The sequence below is a fragment of the Harpegnathos saltator genome, unplaced genomic scaffold (assembly GCF_003227715.2).
Source record: "Harpegnathos saltator strain DR-91 unplaced genomic scaffold, Hsal_v8.6 scaffold202, whole genome shotgun sequence".
Taxonomy (NCBI): domain Eukaryota; kingdom Metazoa; phylum Arthropoda; class Insecta; order Hymenoptera; family Formicidae; genus Harpegnathos; species Harpegnathos saltator.
Window position 1 is genome coordinate 2,115,773 of NW_020229987.1, and position 19,976 is coordinate 2,135,748.

The window sequence follows — 19,976 nt, forward strand, 5'->3', positions numbered from 1 at the left end:
CCACGACGTCGTCGCTCCAATTGCTCCATTGACAAGGACGACGGACGACCGGCGACGACGACGACGGGGATAACGTCGTGAGTTCACGAGTTCCCGACGATATCCTCGTCCACGATTTCGATTCAGTCGTTTTCAATCGTGGAAAATGGCATCGGCCATTCGACGGGTGTTCACGCGCGCGCGATCAGGCGCGCTTTTATCGAGGACGACGCAGACCGGCCGCCGTAAATTCGCCGGCGACGCGAATGTAAATGTATATTACAGCCGTCGCCGATGCTATCGACGACGTCGTTCCCAAGCGAGGAAGGCTGCGCAATACGCGCTGAAAGGAGACGCGAGGCCTTCGCGATGTGTTTAAACGACGAGGCCTCTCCGCAGTCCCGACCGCTCGAAGCGGAATTTTAATTGTTCGGTTGCGCTTGGCGCAATCGCGCGCTTCGACTGGCTATTTCGATATTTCGGCTCGCGCAGCTTCTTTCTCCCCCTCCCCCTTTCTTTCGCTTTTCTTTTTTTAACCAACGGGCCGCCAACCGCCAATTATCGATACCGTTTCCCGATTAAGCGCGATTCGTACGAGAGCCGCTCTAATTATTTGCTTTTTTAATTAACCAGACGACGGACTTTCAATTACCGATATCATCATCCGTTCGGAGATTAATACGCGCTGAGGCGAGCGAGCGCGTCCGATGCGTTTCCTTCGAGGCCTGGAATCGCCGCGAATCGGCGATTAAAGCGAGGCGATTTTTTTCGCTTAACGAGTCAACCGGACTTCCCGAGAGAGTCTCTTCGGATTTCTCTCGATGTTCGATGTTATACGCAGGCCGCTTGCAAGTTGAGTGATCAAACTTACTTTGCTTTCGATTTTCTTCTTTTCCGACTTCCCGGCTGCCCGAGACGGGCCGTTCTCGGATCTATTCCCTAAGGTGCGAAGGTCTTTTCACTGAAACGCTATACTTACAACTGACGGTTCAGTTGTAAGTGTAGCAGTGCGATCAGTAAGCTCTCGCTGATAGCATCAATTGATAGAACGAACGGGCATTAATTCCATCGCCGGGAAGGTTGGACAAGGCACAAGGTTGGACTAGGCGCAGTGCGTAATAAATTTGGGTACTAGGGTGAAGTTTTCTGGTGAAATCTTACGTTGACTGGCCAACATCAGCGGCCAAGTAAGACGGAAGAGTAAAGTGGGACTGTTTCTTTTTAATATTTACCGATTATCCACCGGTCCATCTTACTGATTCGATCAGAAACATTTTTGCCGATTCACTTTAATACGGTGAAATGTTACTTTGATTGGTCAAAGTTAGCGAGATGCAAGATGGAAGAATAAAGCGGGAATGATTCTACCGAAAGTCACTGTGAATATTTACTGTTTATCGATGGAATAGGCTCTTTGCTGACGCAACAGGGGCATTGTTCACTGATTCACTTTACGATCGCTTCTAAGTGGAGCGATCGAACTTGCTTTCCAACCGATTTCCTTCCTTTATAATACTTTCCCAGCTTTCGGAAATGAAGCGCGTTTGTACGCGAAAACGTTTTATCCCTCCGCTTCTCTACTCGCGAAACATATTGACGCGGCTCGGGAGTTCACGCTTGGAAACAGCAGCCACCACCACGTAGCGGCACGCGCGAAAATCTCCATCGCTACGCTAGAACGATCGGCGATGGTGTGCGTAACCGCGAGTGCTTGTTTTAAAATTCCAACGAGATATCGTTTCGCTCTCCTCTCGCGGCCCCGGCGCGCCCGTCGAGAGATCGCAGTTTTCAATTAAAATTCCCCGGTGCGCGCGCGCGCGCGCGCGATCTAACGGAATTCAAGCGGCGCGAGCGGCGACCAGGCTCGATCGCCCACGTGCATCTTTGTCGCTATTAAAAAACGAAATATGTATATATATATATATATATATCGATACGCGAATTTCGCGACGGCGATCGTGAGTAGCGCGTTTTCCTCGCCCGCGATAACGAACACGCTACTGAGCTCGCTCTCGTTCGGTCGCTGACGTAAACCCGCATCCTCGTCGTGCACTTCGTCGTCCCAGTCGCCGCCGATTCATCCGCGATCGGTTGACTCATCCGCAAGAGAAAGAGAGATATTAATATCTCGCGTTCTCTTTCTCTCTTTCTCTTCTCCGTCTCTTTCTCTTCTCCGTCTCTCTGTCTCTCACTCTCTCTCTCTCTCTCTCTCTCTCTCTCACAAACGGATGGCGAGAGGACTCGCTACGGCGCGACGGAGGCGTCGCGTGTTTTTATTAAAAAAAAGAATCGATTGAACTCTTCGGAGTTCATTCTCGCCGAAATCCTCTCGAGATCCCGCGGCGGCGGAATCGCGACGGAAATTGACAGCGCGCGGATGCCATTGCACTTCGAAGCGCTCGCTCCGCTCCGACGTGTGATCGTCGGCGGAATTATTTATAGCGTGTGCTGGCGAGCGAGCGAGCGAGCGAGAGAGAGAGAGAGAGAGAGAGAAAGAGGGGGGGGGAGGGGGAAGGGGAGAAAGAGAAGGAGAAAGAGAGAGAAGCGGACAAAGGCTTTAGCGTGTTTAGCGTTAAACGCCTTCAGCTTTAGCGAGACGCTCGCGCGCCTTCCGCTCGATCGCGATCTCCCTCTTCCGTGTTAACACCCGGAGCGTCACGACTCAACGTTGCACGCACCGCGCTCAAGTAATGTCGGCTGACGCGCGGAGAGTGCGCGCGCGAGATACTCGCGTGTGCAATATAATCGCTCGCGAGGATCGTTTCCTGCGCGCAGCGGCGGTACGCGATCTCGCCGATCGCGCTGAAATTACTCAGACTGGCGATTTTCAAATTCGCCGCCGAGTCCATCGCCGTCGCGCAGCGGCCGAGCTTTTCCAGCTTGCGCCGAACTTTCACCCTCTTTCGCCCTCCCTCCTCCCCGTTTCTTAATTATCCGAATACCTTCGCCGAATACCAGACACTCACTTCTTCACTACGAATCGGCCGGGCCAGCCGTCGGCGGATGCGCGGGCGTACGCGAGAGAGAACGAAACGGAACAAAGAGATTCGAGTGTGTCTTGCCTGGCTGGCGGTCGCGAATCAACTAACAACTCCAGGCTCGGTTAAACACTATAGTTACTGCAGCCGGGACTTTAGCGGCTGACTCGGGCCACCTTGTATACGCCGTCTATAGTCCACGAACGAGTATCGCGGGGAGAGTGCAGTGAGAGAGCGAGCGCAGTGCGTGCATTTACACACACACATACAGGAGCATTCACGCGCATACACAGGAGAAGGACAGGACTCAGCCGAGGCTCCTGCACCTTGTCGGAGCCGACTGAATGTGCATTTGTGTGTGCGTGAGCGAGTGCGCGCTTTGGAGTCACCTGGCCACGCAAGTAACGAAGAAAAAAAGAAAAAAAGAAACGAAGAAAAAGAAAAAGGGATATTTTCGAGGGAAATGGATAAAAAGAAAATGAAAATCGGACTTCTGAGGTAGAGGGTGAGTCGGGGATGGGAGAGGAGCGATATGTGAAACTAGAATTCTCAATCGTCTCTTCGATCGAGCTTACTTTCCGTATTTCTTATTCTGAATCAACGCTGAAGCGGAGAAATGAGAGAAATCCATAATCAAAAAGAGAGAGAGAAAGAGAGAGATAGACAAGGAGAGGGGCAGATAGAGATGAAGAAAGAGTTAGTTAAGAAAAATCGAGCTCATATTAATTCGCGAAATTGTTATCGATTGTTAGGTCTAGTAGTTGATTCTTGCCGACTTTCGACAAGAATCAATGAATCAACGTTTCGATCTTTACTTAAAAATCAATAGAACAAATGAAATATCAGTGAAATATCTTCCGTTGTTATCGGTGTCCTTACGCCATTTATTGAGCAGCTGCCCAAGTCCCATCACGTCCCATGGAAACTTAGTGGCTTTGAGGTTAGAAAGTCATCGATGAAATTTCGTACGTTAAAGGCCATCACGCACAAACGAACTTAAGCAGTAAGACGTAAGCAGTAAGCAAATCGACCAATCACAATCGAAATTTAAGGACGCCATTTTAAAACTTACGAGAACAATTGATTGTGATTGGTCAGTTTCTTTATTGCTTACGTCTTACTGCTTACGTTCATTTGTGTGTGATGGCCTTTACTGTCGAAAAATATATATCAGACTGTGCGTGTTGCATCGATCAAAACAAGTGAAAATCTGATGGAGCCAAATCTGAAGAATACGCCGCGTGGGAGAACTTCCCAGCCCAAGTGTAAGATGGTTTCCTTTGTGGTTTCTGCTATATGCGGTTTAGCATGATCATGCAGCAGGATGACTTTACGGCTGCCTTGTTCAGTAAATAGCCTTTTTTCTCAATTGCATCGCTCAAATGTATCAATTGCTCTTGATAAATCTCTGCTTTAACGGTTCTACCCGATTCCAAAAGCTCATAATAAAGCACACCCTTCTGGTCCCACCATATACAGAGAGCTTTTTTCCGAAATATTTGGGTTTTGCTGCCGATATTGTCAGTTGACTAGGGTCTACCCATGATTTTTTGCGTTTAAGATTTTCATGTATCAATATAATCGCCATTTTTTGTCAACCGTTACGATTTTGTGCAAGAAATCTTTTTTTGTTGTCTGGCGAGCAAGGTAACGCATGTGGTCAATTGGCGATTTTTGTTGTCAATGGTTATTTGGTGTGGAACCCACTTCCCTTCTTTCTGTATCTCTCCTATATGAGGTAAACGATTGCAAATAGCTTTCTGGTTTAGTCCCAGTTTTTCCGCAAGTTCTTATCGTGTTTGTGTCATATTTTTATTCAGTAAATTTTGCAGCTCCTCGTCTTCAAATTTTTTTTGACTGACCGGAACGTGGTTGATCGTGAAGATTAAAATCATCACTTCGAAAGCGGTCAAATTAATTTCGGCACATGCGATTGGTCACAGCATTTTCACCGTAAACAGCATAAATCATTGCTTCAGAAATGTTTTTGTTTAAGTGAAATGCAAAATGCATCGCGTATCGAATATGTCCTTCATTGATAGCCATCGTGAACATTACTGATTATTTGAGATTATGTGCATCAAATGCCAAACTCTGTGTCATTTCGAGAAGTTAAATGTCAACATTTTAAAACCGCAAAAGAGTAGGAGAATATCTCAATTTCAAATTTTGCTCCGAGCTATGTAAATTTCATCGGAAAAAGTTAACTAAACTTGATAGAACTGAAGAAACGAATAAATCTGCACCAAATAAATAAATGATCATGCGCGAGCGCGCGAGTAGGTAGATAATAATAATAATTTTTATTAATTATTCATTTATCGTTCTGTGTATGGTCACGCGCCGACTGTTTCGACCCGATGCTCAAAGAGAACAAATGCACACATTACATTCTGCGCCTGACACGGCGCTGAGCGTTTTCGGCTTGTAAATGGTAGACTGTCTGGGAAACGCAAGTTCTAGCGCGAGAGTTTAGTCACCTGACTACAGTACAGTGACAAAGATAAGGGAGTAGATAAGCGTGCGGCTGAGTGAACGAACAAGTGGAGAGATAAATTAACAGAGGACGGAGGCGGGAGGAAATAGAGAGCGCATGCGAGCGGTGGATGTTAAGAAGCTCATCAAGAGGTACCAAGAGAACGAAAGACGCTAATAATGTCGAAGCAAAATGTTGGACAAACACTGGCATGATATATCACGCTACTTTTTTCTTATTTTCTCTGCATATAGATCTTATATAAATTTTTGTTTTATCGTATTTAGCGGAAAGCTAAATAAAACCACGCGTGTACATAAAAATCTTCCTGCAAATATTTCCTATGTTTTTAAGTTTCTAAGTTTGGTTGGAAGGGTATAAGGAAAGCAACAATGTTGTTTTTTTTAATTTTCCTGAGCGGGGAAAATATTAAATAAGTGTGTCGGTTAATTTTTGCTGTTTTTTTGTTTGAAAAATACATTTATTTCAATTACAAACTAAATTGATTAATCAATCGAAATCTTTTCCATCGTTTTGTATTACTTTTTCCTATCTTTCTGGTGAGAAAGGAATTCCGCGGCGATAGAACGACTCAGGTTTTGAAGTAATCTATTCATCCATCCACTTTCGGACTTCTTAGTAATTTCGAAAGCGTGTGTCATGAAAGTCTACTGCATTGAACGGAACAAGTGGTAATCAAACGGGGCCAGATTTGGAGAATACGCGACATGCGAAAGAATCTCCCATTCGAGCTCTGTCAGCGTTTCCTTGACGACGTTTGCAACGTGTGGCCGAGCATTGTCATGCAACAGAATCACTTTTCTTTTGTTTTGTGCGATTTGTGATAGTTTTTGATCCAACGTTGGTTTAAACTGTATAATTGTTGTCGCTACCGGTCAGCCGTAACAGTTTCATTCGGTTTTAAGAGCTTATAATACACAATGCTTTCTTGGTTTCACCAAAAACAGATCAATGTCTCATGGCCATGAATATCGCATTTTGGTGCCGATGTGGATGATTAGCCTAGGTCTATTCATGATTTTTTGCGTTTAGGATTGTCATAATGGATCTATTTTTTATCACCAGTGATAATTCGGCACAAAAAACTTTTTTTCTGTCTGGAAGTCAGAGTAGTGGCGATGAATACAAGGTTCAGCATGTTCGCTTCGATGTTCAGCATGTTACACAGTGTTGTGCAGTTCATGTGGCATCCATTTTCCTTCCTTTGGAATTTTTCCCATTACATGTAAACGATCAGAAACTGTCGAAACTGCGACATTTAGTGCTTCAGCCAATTCCTTGAATATTTGAGATTGAGTTTGGTCCAATAGTGCTCGCAGTTCGGCGTCTTCAAACCTTTTTGGCTGACCTGGACGTTTCTTGTCTTTCACATCAAAATCACCACTTTTGAATCGTCGAAACTAATCTCTACACACATTGTTTCTGATGGAGCAGAATCACCATAAGTTCCCATTAATATTCAATGTGCTTCAGCTGTAATTTTTTTTATATTAAGGTAGCAGAGGAGAACATACCGAAAAACAACTTCTTGTTTTTAATTTGGAATTGATTTAGAAACTACTGCTTGCAAAAATAAATCTTGGTGAGCTGAATTCTGTTGAAAAACGTCTAATCTTTAATATAGTATGAGTTCCAGCTGTCACGATTCACGATATTTGCAGCTGGAGCCATCTAATAAAGACGAACAGCGGAAATTAACCGAAATACCTAATACGTTCGATATTTATAAGCTGTTGAACTTTGGTGTAGCAGGCAAATTTATGCTAATTGACAGCTTGAGATGTTAATTTCGAAATCTCTTTATCGTTTTCAGTTTTTGTAACTGTAATTCTGCACGAAATTACGCACCTTGCGGGAGAAAGCGTCAGTATTTTGTCGGCAAAGTTTTCACACCCATAGCATTTTCCCTTATTGATTGTGGTACAAAAACAAAATAAGAGGATAAATAAGGTAGACAAGCGAGCGGCTGATTGAGCGTGAGTCGCGAACTGGATTAACAGAGGACAAACGCGCACTGATAGAAAAATATAGTTGAATTAACTATAATCTCACTATATTTTATAGTTCATTTTGGCGTCAACCATATTTTTATAGTTCATGGAACCTGCAAAATATAGTAGAATAAACACAAATATATAGTCAATGATTGTCTTAAATAAATGTTCAGTTACTTTTACCATATATATAGTAATTTCTCATTCACAAATATAGTGAGATTTAATATTCATATAGTTACATCTATCATCATTTAGTAAATATTCTGGTAATATTGACTATATAAAAGAGTTACTTTACCTACCATTTTATATTTGTATCCATACAATAATTTTAATTTAATTTACTATAATTCTTAGTAAAAATATTATATAGTTGGTTATACTATGCCTATATCGTAATTATTACCGATATTATGGTAGTACTTACTGGTAATAAATATGATATTTCGGATTATAATTCAGTTACTATATCATTATAGTTCCGAATATCATATACTTTTCTCTCAGTGCGGAAATAAATAGCGAGCATGCGCGATCGTCGGATAACAAGGAATTTATGAATTAGCACGACCGCGGTTTGTTCGCACGTCTGCGCGCGTATCAGGAAAACGCGAACGCTGCCGTTAATCGCCGCCGACCGGACGCTACGGCGGAATGCGACGTGCGCTTCGCGGATTATTGCGCCCGGGCGAATTTCCGGCCGAACGAACGGCGAGCCGCTCGCGCTGCACCTCGCATTGCATTTTCGCGAAACGGAGCGGCGCGCCGAGCGAGAGAGGAAAGGCCCCCCGCCGTGTGTCCTGCGTTGCAATCGATCTGGGCTTTGCATAATGACGCGGGCATTAGCGTGTAATCGCGCGGCCCGATGAAACGGCGGTGCTGTAATTCGCCGGATTAATCATGTGCATGCCGCTTTGTGCCGCTCGCGCGTTCACGCGCCGCCAAGTGTTTAATCGCGGCCATCGCGGGAAATGAAGTCCGACTGCGTTGATGGGATGTGTTCATAATCTGAAGGAGAAGGACGGCGCGAGAAGAGGGAGGGAAGAGAGTCGCGCTCGAGGAAAAATCGGGCGCGCGTGAACTCTTGCGTTCATGGTGAGTCATACACTACCACTCGCTAAGTTTGTCGTACATTATAATTTTTTTGTGGAAGAAAATAATAGTAAAAGAATTCGAGGAAATAAAATTCGATGAAATGGTTCGATAAAGTAATTATACTTGTAAGAGCAAGGAAGAGAACAACTTCGTTGCGGAATTACAGAATGCTCTATATTTTTGAGCGATAGTGTGAATGGCTTACTGTAAGCTCAACAATATTTTTTTTATGCTAGCATTGTTTAATCCACTTTACTAAATCGGTAAAAAGTGATTCGACGAAAGTCGGGCAGAGACAGATTTTTTCGCACGGTGCGCAAAGTAGCGCGTTTCGAAGGCATAACGGGAGGAAAAGTGAGGACGTCTCTATTTTCTTTTTCCTTTCTACTCTAGGAGCGACTTTACTCCTCCTCTCCTCAGGTCTCGTTCGTTTTTCAGCTTCCTGTCGCCGGGATGTCGATAAAGTAGCCGGAGAGCTCCGGAGAGCTCGCGCTTCCGAACCGGGTGCCTTCTTTCTGGCGATAAGAGCGCGCCCTCCGCTCCCCCGAGGGGCAAATCCAATTAGGAGAAAAATCTCCTGCTCCTCCTGAATAAACGTCGTGCCCTCTCTCATCGTCGTCGTCGTCCCGCGAATGTCTATTATTCGACGGTCCGGGATATCTCGAGGAAGAGGAGTAGAGCTGCACGTCCGATGACTTCAGGACGTCAGGATCATTACGACTGTTGGGATTACCACGAGAATCCGGAAGCGTTTATTTCTCCAGACCCCCTTGGTCTAAGTTGCGAGCTGGTTTCTTTATCTTTTTCTCTCATTTCTCTTGGCTCATTTCTGATAACTCTTCCATTTCTTTACTTCTTTCGCAACGAGCGTTCGTTATAATGGTCGCGCACGAAACTGACACGAATAATTTTTATAAATGCGGTATAAATTGTGCATGACGTGATGAAGCGATTTTCGCGCCAACTCGACGCGGACCTGTCCATCTTTATAATGCATGTTTCGCTCTCCCGTACAGCGATTAACATAGGCCAACTCCATTCTTCAAGAAGGTTAATCAGAAGAATATTAATAGCACGAGAGCGCAAGGAGATTCGGATCCACTGATGCTTGTCTGCGAACTTTTACAGATGAACGCGGGTCGACGTCTCCTCAACCTTCGAGCGTCTCGTGTCTCAAGGAGGTACGCGAGTGGGCGCGTCGGCGCATCAAGTACGCCGTCAGGCCTGCTAGACTCACTTCGGATCGTCGTCGGATTCTCATGCCGAAAGTGGCGTGTTGGCGGCCGCTCGGTTGATCGGAATATATTCTCGAAGCTGAAGAAACATGTCTTCGCGCGCCCGTTTGCTCGACCGCTCGTTCGTGCGCGATCGCGCTCTTCTCCGTGAATGGAGTTACCAGGCGGCGCGCAAAGAACAGGATCCGGCGAGAAAAATCCGGCGCAGGAAAGGTAGGATACCAGTTGGACTCCGAGGACGAGGACGATTATATGAGGCAGGAAGGTAGCTGCAAAACCTTCCTGGCGAGAAACCGGGAGCCGCTTCCCCGCGATTGCTAGAAGGCTGAAGGTCGCACGGTGCCGAGTAACTCTCGGCCAGTCGGTCGGCTTCCACAAATAGCCGTCGTCCGTTCATTCAATGTGTGTGTATGTGTGTGTGTGTGTGTGTGTATGCGCGGTGTACCCTCTTCTTTGTTCGTTAATCGTCCGGAGAAAGCAATTAAATACGCGGCTCAACAGCAGCGATGTTATCCTTGCCGCTCATCCTCTTCTCCGTCTTCGCGCATTTATTAATATTGTTATGCGCGAGGCGATCTCTCCGCCATGAGAAACCCTGCCAATCGTGCCAAACACCCCACGTGTTATTACGTTATGCACTCAATTACGGCCTCTAACGGTTTAATCATCGTGCGTATGGACAGCGCGATTAGTTTCTCGGTCAGCTGTCCGAGTCGCGTCGAGCAGCCGTTTTACTGCGGCACTCGTCATCGTCGAGATGAGCAGTTCGCGTTTACGACGTTATGAGGCTTCTCCTTGTTTGCATCTAGCGGGATGAGAGTCGATGGAAGCGTGTAGTGAAAAGCGGGCGGAGGCAGGAGGAGGAAAATAGAAAGAGAAAGAGAGAGAGAGAAAGATTAGCGGCGGAAATCTCTTTCAGCGGGCTTATTAGTACTATGAGTGGACTCTTTCAGTCAGCTGACGGACTCCTGACGAACTGACGTGGTCACGAATCCACGCGGAACCGTTCCGCAAAGAGAAACGCTCGACGAGCGCCTAGTCGGACACCGGCGATTCGTCACGCGGCGGAAACGTCGCGCCGCGTCGTGGCGAATTATTGAGGGGGATTTTTCGTGTCGCGAGAGACATCCTCGCGATTATTCTCCGATGGATCATTGGGATCATGGGAACCGTTCGCGTTGGCAGTTCGCGGCAATTGAATAAATGATCAGAGCACACCACTCGGTGCGCGACAGATCCTTCGAATGTTTTTTTTCGAGTCTTGGCCGATGGGTAATTCAGGACGGAATTCGCGATAGGATTTTAGTTTCGAGGTATTAGTTTCGATACATACATACACATATCCTATTTTAAATCCCTCAGGCAAATATCTCGAAAAATATTTCGGACAAATGTTGCATGGTTTTATGACATAAAACAACTATGTCAGTTTCTTCACAGGTAACTTTCGAGATATTCACTGATCGTTACTTTTCTTAAATGGAAATCCTAATTTTTTAGTATATCATCTTTTTATATCAATTAATTTGAGCAACTTTTGCTTGAAACATTTTTTTATTTGCCTAATATTTTTTGAGATATTTAAGAAAAACTTGGTAACTTTTTCAATATTTAACTTACGATATCTCGCTAACTTATTGTCGAAAGAAAAAATAGTACTAGACTTTTTTATTCTATTTAGTCTCAAGAATATATTGTTACAATAGTATTCTGATTTTTGTTAATTTGATGATTTTGAAATTTCCAAAAGTTGATAAGTTAACAAAAGTTAGGGCACTATTGTAACAATACATTCTTGAGATCAAATAGAGTAAAAAAGTCTAATATTATTTTTTCTTCCGACAAATAGTTAGCGAGATATCATAAGTTAAATATTGAAAAAGCTACCAAGTTTTCCTTAAATATCTTAAAAGATATTAAGTAAATAAAAAAATGTTTCAGACAAAAATTATTCAAATTAATTGGTAGAAAAAGAAATTCCTTTTAAGAAAAGTAATTATCAGCGAATATCTCGAAAATGGTGCCATCTATAAACAAATTGATATAGTTGTTTTATGTCTTGAAACCATATAACTTTTGTCTGAAACATTTTTCTGTATCTTCCATATTTTTCGAGATATTTGCCTGGGTGATTTAAAATGGGACATCCTGTATATAAAAGAAATAATCCTTATTCCGTTACTGGGAACGAAAATATTATTAGGAGATTGAATTAATTTTGGTCCCTAGCAATTGATGGCTTTAGTAACAAGTTAATGATTAGTACGAATGTCAAAATCTGGCAAACCCGACAACTGAAGCTCATGAAATGCTTGTTACAATTTATGGTAATCAAGCTCCAATATTTATGGTATTCTAACTGTACATTTTGGTTTCAACGATTTAAAAGTGGTGATTTCGATTTGAGCGACAAAGAACGTACTGGTTAAACAAAAAAATTCGAAGATTCTGAATTGCAAGTATTATTGAATGAAAACACTGTTCGAGCGGAGAAACAATTGGCTGAACAATTCAGCATTGATAAATCAACAATTTCTAAATGCCTACGCGTCATGGGAAAAATTCAAAAGGAAGGCAAATGAGTTGCACATAAATTGAGTGAAAGCATCATTGCAAATCGTTTGAATATCGTCATGTTTTTGCTTGCAAGACAGAAAAAAGAGTTTTTTGTGACAATTGTAACGGGAAATGAAAAGTGGATTTATTTTGATAATCCAAAGTGAAAAAAGTTATGGGTTGATCCAGTACAATCATCAACATCAAAACGGAACGTTCACGGTCACAAAGCAATGCTTTGTATTTAGTGGGATATGGAAGGTGTGGTGTACTATGAGCTTCTAAAAACCGAATGAAACAGTTACACGGCAGCAATATCAGCAACAATTGAATAACTTGAATGATGAATTGATACAAGAAAGGCCAGCGATAGCCAGCAATAGATGCAAAGTAATTCTTTTACACGATAATGCTCGTCTATATTGCCGTCCAACGATTCAGCCGTCCAGATCTGCACTATTTGATTACTGTCTATTTTGATCGATGCAACACGCTTTGGCAGATATACATTTCAATAATTACGAAAATGTGTAAAAATGGTTGTCTGATTGGTTTGCTTCGAATGACAGATCGTTCTATCGTCGCGGAATCGCCATGTTGTCAAAAAGATGGGAAAAAGTCACAGCTAACGACGGAAAATATTTTGATTGATCGTAAATCTAACCATTTCTTTAAAATAAAGATAAAAAATTGACAAAATAAGACCAGAATTAATTCAATCTCCTAATAGTTTGAACATTCGTCTGGACGTTCAAAGCGAGCGACGAGGACCTGCTACGTGAATTTTTCTGTTGCTACAACCGAGTTTCCGTCTGTCTCTTCTCTCCAAGAAGAAACACGACATTTCGATCGTCGTGACCGAAATTCAGTTACACGAGCCGACTTTTCTTTTATCGATGAACGAGAGAAATGAACGAGAGACTGCCGCGTCGCACTGTATGGAACGAAGCGGCGGAGAGTAGAAGTCCCACTTCCACGAGGAATAACGCAGCGGCAACGCTGAAACATTAACGGCGCCTTCGGATAATCCCGGCCAGGTGAAATATGCTCCAGCCACCTCTGCGGCGATTGCGCGAACGAAAGTATGTCTCTCTCCGAGCCTAGAATCGCGTACAGGGTGTCCCAGAAAGCGCTTCTTCGAGAGCGCTCTCCTTCTTCGCTGCGTCACCTGAGAAACACGCGTTCCGCCCGATCTTGTCTGCGCGCATTCGATTTCGAACCGGAAACCCCACGGTTTCCGCCGTTCCTATCTTTCACTCGATCCTCCCCTGGTGAAAATGAAAGGGTTCAGAGAGAATTAAAAGAGGGTGTAATAAAGAGTAATGGAGAGTGTCGGATGTGTATATGCGATGTTCATGAGGAGTTATAGAAGAGTGTTATTAGACGTGCGGAAAGTGCATTGAACAGTGCAGGAGATGTGTGAAAGCAACGGAGTGACGTTGAAAGTGACACGAGAGTTACAAAAAAGCGAGAAACTCTGTGTAAAGTGCAACCAGAGAATGACGAAAGGGATAAATATAGTATCTTGCGGAAACTTGATTTAATAATAAGACAAAAAAGAAATTTACGGCTATTTGAAAAAATGACAAAGAATATAGAAGGTGTTTCTTCCGTGGATGAAACAAGAGTCCACGAACGCGCGTCTTTATTTTGCAAGGAGAAGACGAAGAGTGACGAGCAGTGCGGGAAAGATGTGTAAAAATACGGGAGAAAAGGGCAAGACACACATATATTCTTACGGAGCCAAGTGGAGAAGTGTTGGTATTTCCATCATTCTTTTTCCCACATTTATTCGCACTCTTCATTCTCGCCCGGGTCGCAGACGCGCGCGACGGTAATGACGGTGGACGCGCCATCCCCGCGAGAGGAACGCGGATCTGAAGGGTATCCCTTCTTGGGCACCCTGTATACCCGTGATCCACACGTTGCTTCATCCTCCTGAGAAAGTCTCGAGTGCGCGACTACGTACACACTTATCTCGTGCAACACGACGGATTATCCGTCTCTCGAGCGAGGCGTGATATACAATCACCATAAATCGACGGGACGGATAAGCATCCTCTTCCCTCCTCTTCTTTCTCTCTTTCTCTCGCTGTTCCTCTTTGTTTTTTTTTCTTCCACGCCCGAGTCCTGCAAGATTCATGCCTGTTTCGGATGGCCTCCTTCGTATTCGATAATCCACTGGTGTTGCCGTAGTCGACGCTACCGCCGTAGTCGGATTCCGCGCCCTTTCGCGCGAAGGGCGAAACAACGGCTCTCGACTCTCTCGGCGATTTTTCGTAGTCGCCAGAGAGGTCGCTATAATATGGGGAAAAATGTATCTCCCGCCGAATTTATGGCCCGCCGCACCCATCCGCACTGGCGAGATACCACCCATAAGGTGAGGGGACACGGCCCCCCGGGGGTGTATTTAATATCGCGAATATACTCGCAATGTCAACGACGACGGCGAAAGGCGAGTGTCGGGCATCAGGAGATGAGAAAAATGAAGGTGTTAATGCAGAAGAGAAAAATTAAACATTGAAAAAGAAGTAGAGGAATCTCGTGAAGATACTAATGTCAGTCGAGAGGAAAGGTTCGGTAGCACTCGAGAAAAAGGAAAAAGAGAAACGGTATGTTTCATATACGAGAGTGGTTTGTACCAATTATAGTCGAAACGGAACGTTTGTGCCGTGCGTGCACCTAACGATAGACAATATTTTTTACTCCGAGGAAAACGTATTAGCTGTCTATAAATCTACAGGGTGGGGAGAAAAGGCCGGATCCCTTAAATAACTTTGAAAATATACAAGATAGAAAAAAATGTCGAATACAGAAGTAGTAAAGTTTTAAGTGACCCATCACATAGCAATACGACCTTGGACTAATACGACCTTGGACAGCGTCATCAAGATTACGGGAAGGTCATCTTAAATTTCTTAAATAAAAATTACTATTTTTTATTGTACCATCTTTCTCTATTAATTAATTTGAACAACCTTTGTCTGAAAGATTTTTTTATTTACCTAATATTTTTGAGATATTTAAAAAAATTTGGTAACTTTTTCAATATTTACCTTACGATATCTCACTAACTATTTGTTGGAAGAAAAACTGGTGTTAGAAATTTCTACTCTATTTATTCTCAAATATATGTTGTTACAATAATGCCCTAACTTTCATTAACTTGATGATTTTGAAATTTCCAAAAGTCATCAAGTTAACAAAAGTTAGGGCAATATTGTAACAACATATATTTGAGAATAAATAGAGTAGAAATTTCTAACACCAGTTTTTCTTCCAACAAATAGTTAGTGAGATATCGTAAGGTAAATATTAAAAAAGATACCAAGTTTTCCTTAAATATTTCAAAAAATATTAGGCAAATAACAAAATATTTCAGACGAAAGTTGGGCCTTAAAATACGTTCAGATACATTTAAAATACATCTAAAACGAAATATATCTTTTTTGTTATTTAATGGTTCTCTCGGAAGGGGTAATGAAGCGCTCTTTCTTATGATTACTTTATTGTTTCGAGGGGGTACACTCTCCGTACGTCACACACACTGTATTCACTCTCCCCCCCGGACCCTGTCACGGTCGTCAAAAATTTGTTATTTAATGGTTCTCTCGGAAGGGGCAATGAAGCGCCACACGCTTTTTCTTGTGATTACTTTATTATTTCGAGGAGGTATACTCTCCGTGCGTCACACACTCTGTCCGCTCGCTTCGCCGCGCCCCCCTCGAAGCACCGACCCTCATAACGCCTCTAGTGGCGCATCATGTTACTAGGCCCGTCTAGCGTACCGGCCGGGACATTTTTCAACAATTTAAAAAAAATCTTAGACATTTATAATGCTTAGACTATAACGACAACGGGTGTAGTCATTAAAAATTTTTATTGAAGATTTCATTAATTATGATTATTATATATATATTTTATATTTTAATATATTTATTCTGTGATAATTTTCGAGTTTCACATGGCAAACTCGTTTGATATATAAAATACTGTTAATTAACGGTAATGCAATTTAACAGGTATAAGTCATTGGTACAATAATCATAAGCGTGCCGTTTGAAAATATTTATTATGTGCCATAACAGAATGTTAACTCAAATATCCGATATGTCCTACGTATATAATAACACAACATATTTCCTTAACCGTCAGTTTGCGGCGATTCGCCAGATAAAAAAGGTATAGCAGTCGCGAATGCGAGTATTCTTCCGTTATTAGAATTAAGCTAAGTGTAGCATCGGTAATCGTATAGACTTTCGAAGTTTGCTGAGTGTATATACAGGGTGTCCTATTTTAAAGGACCCACTCAAATATCTCAGAAATACTGCGTTAAATCGAAAAATGCTTAAGACAAAAGTTGTTTGACTTGAAGGGGGACATAAGACAGCGATAGCATGTTGTTTATAGGTGGCTCCACTTTCGAGATATTCACTGATCATCAATTTTCTTAAATAGAAATTCCAATTTTTTATTACATCATCTTTTTCTACCAATTAATTTGAACACTTGACAACTTTTGTCTGAAACATTTTTTTATTTGCTTAATATATTTTGAGATATTCAAGGAAAACTTGGTAACTTTTCCAACATTTACTTTACGATATCTCGCTAACTGATATACAATAGTATTAGACTTTTTTTATTTTATTTACTATCAAGAATATATTACTATAATAGTGCCCCAACTTTTGTTAACTTATCGACCTTTGGAAATTTCAAAATTATTAAATTAATAAAAGTTAGGGCACTATTATAGTAGTATATTCTTGATAGTAAATAAAATAAAAAAGTCTAATACTATTTTTTCTTTCGACGAATAGTTAGCGAGATATCGTAAAGTAAATGTTGGAAAAGTTACCAAGTTTTCCTTAAATATCTCAAAATATATTAAGTAAATAAAAAAATGTTTCAGACAAAAGTTGTTCATATTAATTGGTAGAAAAAGGTGATATAATAAAAAGTTGGTATTTCTGTTTAAGAACATTGATGATCAGTGAATATCTCGAAAGTGGAGCCATCTATAAACAAAATGCTATCGTTGTCTTATGTCCCCCTTCAAGCCAAACAACTTTTGTCTTAAGCATTTTTCGATTTAACGCAGTGTTTCTGAGATATTTGAGTGGGTCCTTTAAAATGGGACACCCTGTATATCTAGTTAGTTTAATTTTTACGTATTTTATATACATATATATTCATTTATTAAATTTGTTTTACTTATTGATGTATACAATTTTAATTTGAACTTTATTGTATTAAATTTTATCAAGAAATAATATCAATGTTATTAAATGTAATTAAGTAATCATATAAATTGTATCAAGATCTATTTAGTTATTAATATAATTAGTGATTTATAATAAATCAATAAAAATGACTATTAATTTATAATTATTTTTAAACAATTCTTATTGTTTTCACGATTATTCTTGTTATATTATTCTATTTTCAATTTTTGCGATATGTTATTCAAGTTTATTATATTCAATGAACTTTCGAAGTGTTATTTGAAATTTGATATTTTTATATCAATTGTTCACTACATCAATAATAACTTATATATTATTACCTTGCAAATTTCATCGTATTTAATCAATTTAGCGCCGAAGTGTCTTTTAAAACGTAACTGTTATTATTGTTTGGTTTTGTATTCACTTTTTTTTGTTTAGCAAATGAATTGCAACATTGGAAGTCATATTTGTCCTGCGTACAGTAGAGAATAACGAATATTAGGAGTAGAAAGAACACATATGGAACATATATCCATTTAAGTAAGAGATTTGAACTTATATATTTCTGTTGATTATTCTTCTTAGATTAATATCAACATTAATTATCAATATTGTGCAATAATGGTTTAATATTAAAACGAACCTCATCATTAACTAATATTTTGTTCTGCTGACAAATAAATTGTCCATATAGGTACATATATATCTTTACGAAACGATTAATATGAGATCTCTAATACGATTGTTAAGCTACATTTCGATATGCGTCGCCTTTCGGACGTCTCCTCCAAGTTTTGTTACCAATAAAGATGATTTTTTCACCATAAACATGAGAGATTGCTTCAAGACTCCATCTCGTTTATTCGTTGGCGGAACATTGCCAGTTAAATATACTATAAATTTCGAAATAGATCCGAATAATAATAGAATTGCCAGTAACACTAATATTATGGTTCTTGTTAAAAAAACAACTAATTACTTAAGTTTGTACGCTCATGGATTGCGTATCTACAACAATATAAGTCTAAAGAGTCTAACTGGCACAGACAAATACATATTTTATGGCTATCAGTATTGTAGACGATTGCAGATCTTACACTTAAGTTTTCATAAAAATATAAAAGCAGGTTTTTATAACTTAACAATTTACTCTGAAATTGCTTCCCCCATGAAAAGTACATTTGAGTACGCGTATAGCGATAAAAATATAAATCTTAGGAAAGCAAGGTAAGAACTCGCGCAAATCATTAAATATACTACTAAGTGTTATATGTAAATATACTTTTCTATTAGGCTCATCTAATTAAAATATCATGCTTGTTATATTGATTTATGTAATTATGATGAGGAAAAAAGGAGTGATAAAATTAATTTGTTAAAAACTTTTTTTAAACAATAAAATATTTATAAACAATCCTTATTTCCGCGTGTAAGTCAATTACATGAATGTCAAAATACAGCGAAAATGAACATTTATGTAACTTTCATTTATATAGAAATCTTTTTCTCAGTATTGATAAATATATAAATTATGTTTCATTTTATTTGATTTTATCTAATCAAATATATATATATATATGACCTATATCTGATATATTTGATCATACATATAGACAATATGTAGACAATATGTAGACTCATATCGAATAATATAGAATTATACAGAAATCATATAGAATATTCATATAGTTTATATATAGACAAATATAACATTATTTTCCGCGGCATTTACATTATAAAATAGTTGAAAATTTTATGTTTACAATATATCCTTATAACAATAGGTTGTTCGCCATGGACCTTGAGACAAGGGGGGCCCGAAGAATGTTTCCCTGTTGGGACGAGCCCGGAATAAGAGCAATTTTCAATATAACTATCAAGCATCCTAAGGAATACAGATCTTTTTCGAATATGCCCCAAATATTTAAAAATTGTAGCCAAACTTCTTGCTGGACATATTTTAACAATACGCCACTGATATCTGCTTCAACAATTTTGATTGCTCTGCTTGAAGACATCGTCACTCATAAAGTGAAACTTATTGAAACATCAGATGTTGACTTTGTTTGGCATCGCTCCGGATTGAAGAATATACAATATACTCTAAAAATAATCAAAGAGGTCATTGTATTCGAGGCGTATGGAACGTATGAACTCAATATGCTGAAGAGAGATCATATATTCTTCCCAAGCAATATAATATACCCAATGGGATGTTTTGGCCTTATAATATACAGGTACATAATTCAAGTATTATAGCATGTATCGTTGAACACTAAAAGAATATTATGGATTCGACGATATTATACTCACGCTGGCCATATATCATAGCTAAATGAAAATCTAATAGCTGATTAATCTAGTAGACTGGTAGCAACACACGGAAATTCTTTCTTATTATGTTGCGT

At 40.5% G+C, this 19,976-nt stretch overlaps 1 protein-coding gene across 5 annotated transcripts in view; it reads right to left on the reverse strand.

The window, feature by feature from the left end:
- Positions 1–19,976, reverse strand: part of spri (Src homology 2 domain-containing protein sprint) — a 251,680-nt gene that overhangs the window by 65,399 nt on the left and 166,305 nt on the right. Inside the window, exon 1 of one of the 5 annotated variants that reach the window (XM_019844537.2) lies at positions 2,946–3,095. The exons of 3 other annotated variants lie outside the window; for them this stretch is intronic. The gene's annotated coding sequence lies outside the window, so the exon portion shown is untranslated. Of the gene's footprint in view, positions 1–2,921; positions 3,096–19,976 lie in introns of those variants that run through there. One more of the 5 variants, XM_019844536.2, reaches the window with a different exon arrangement.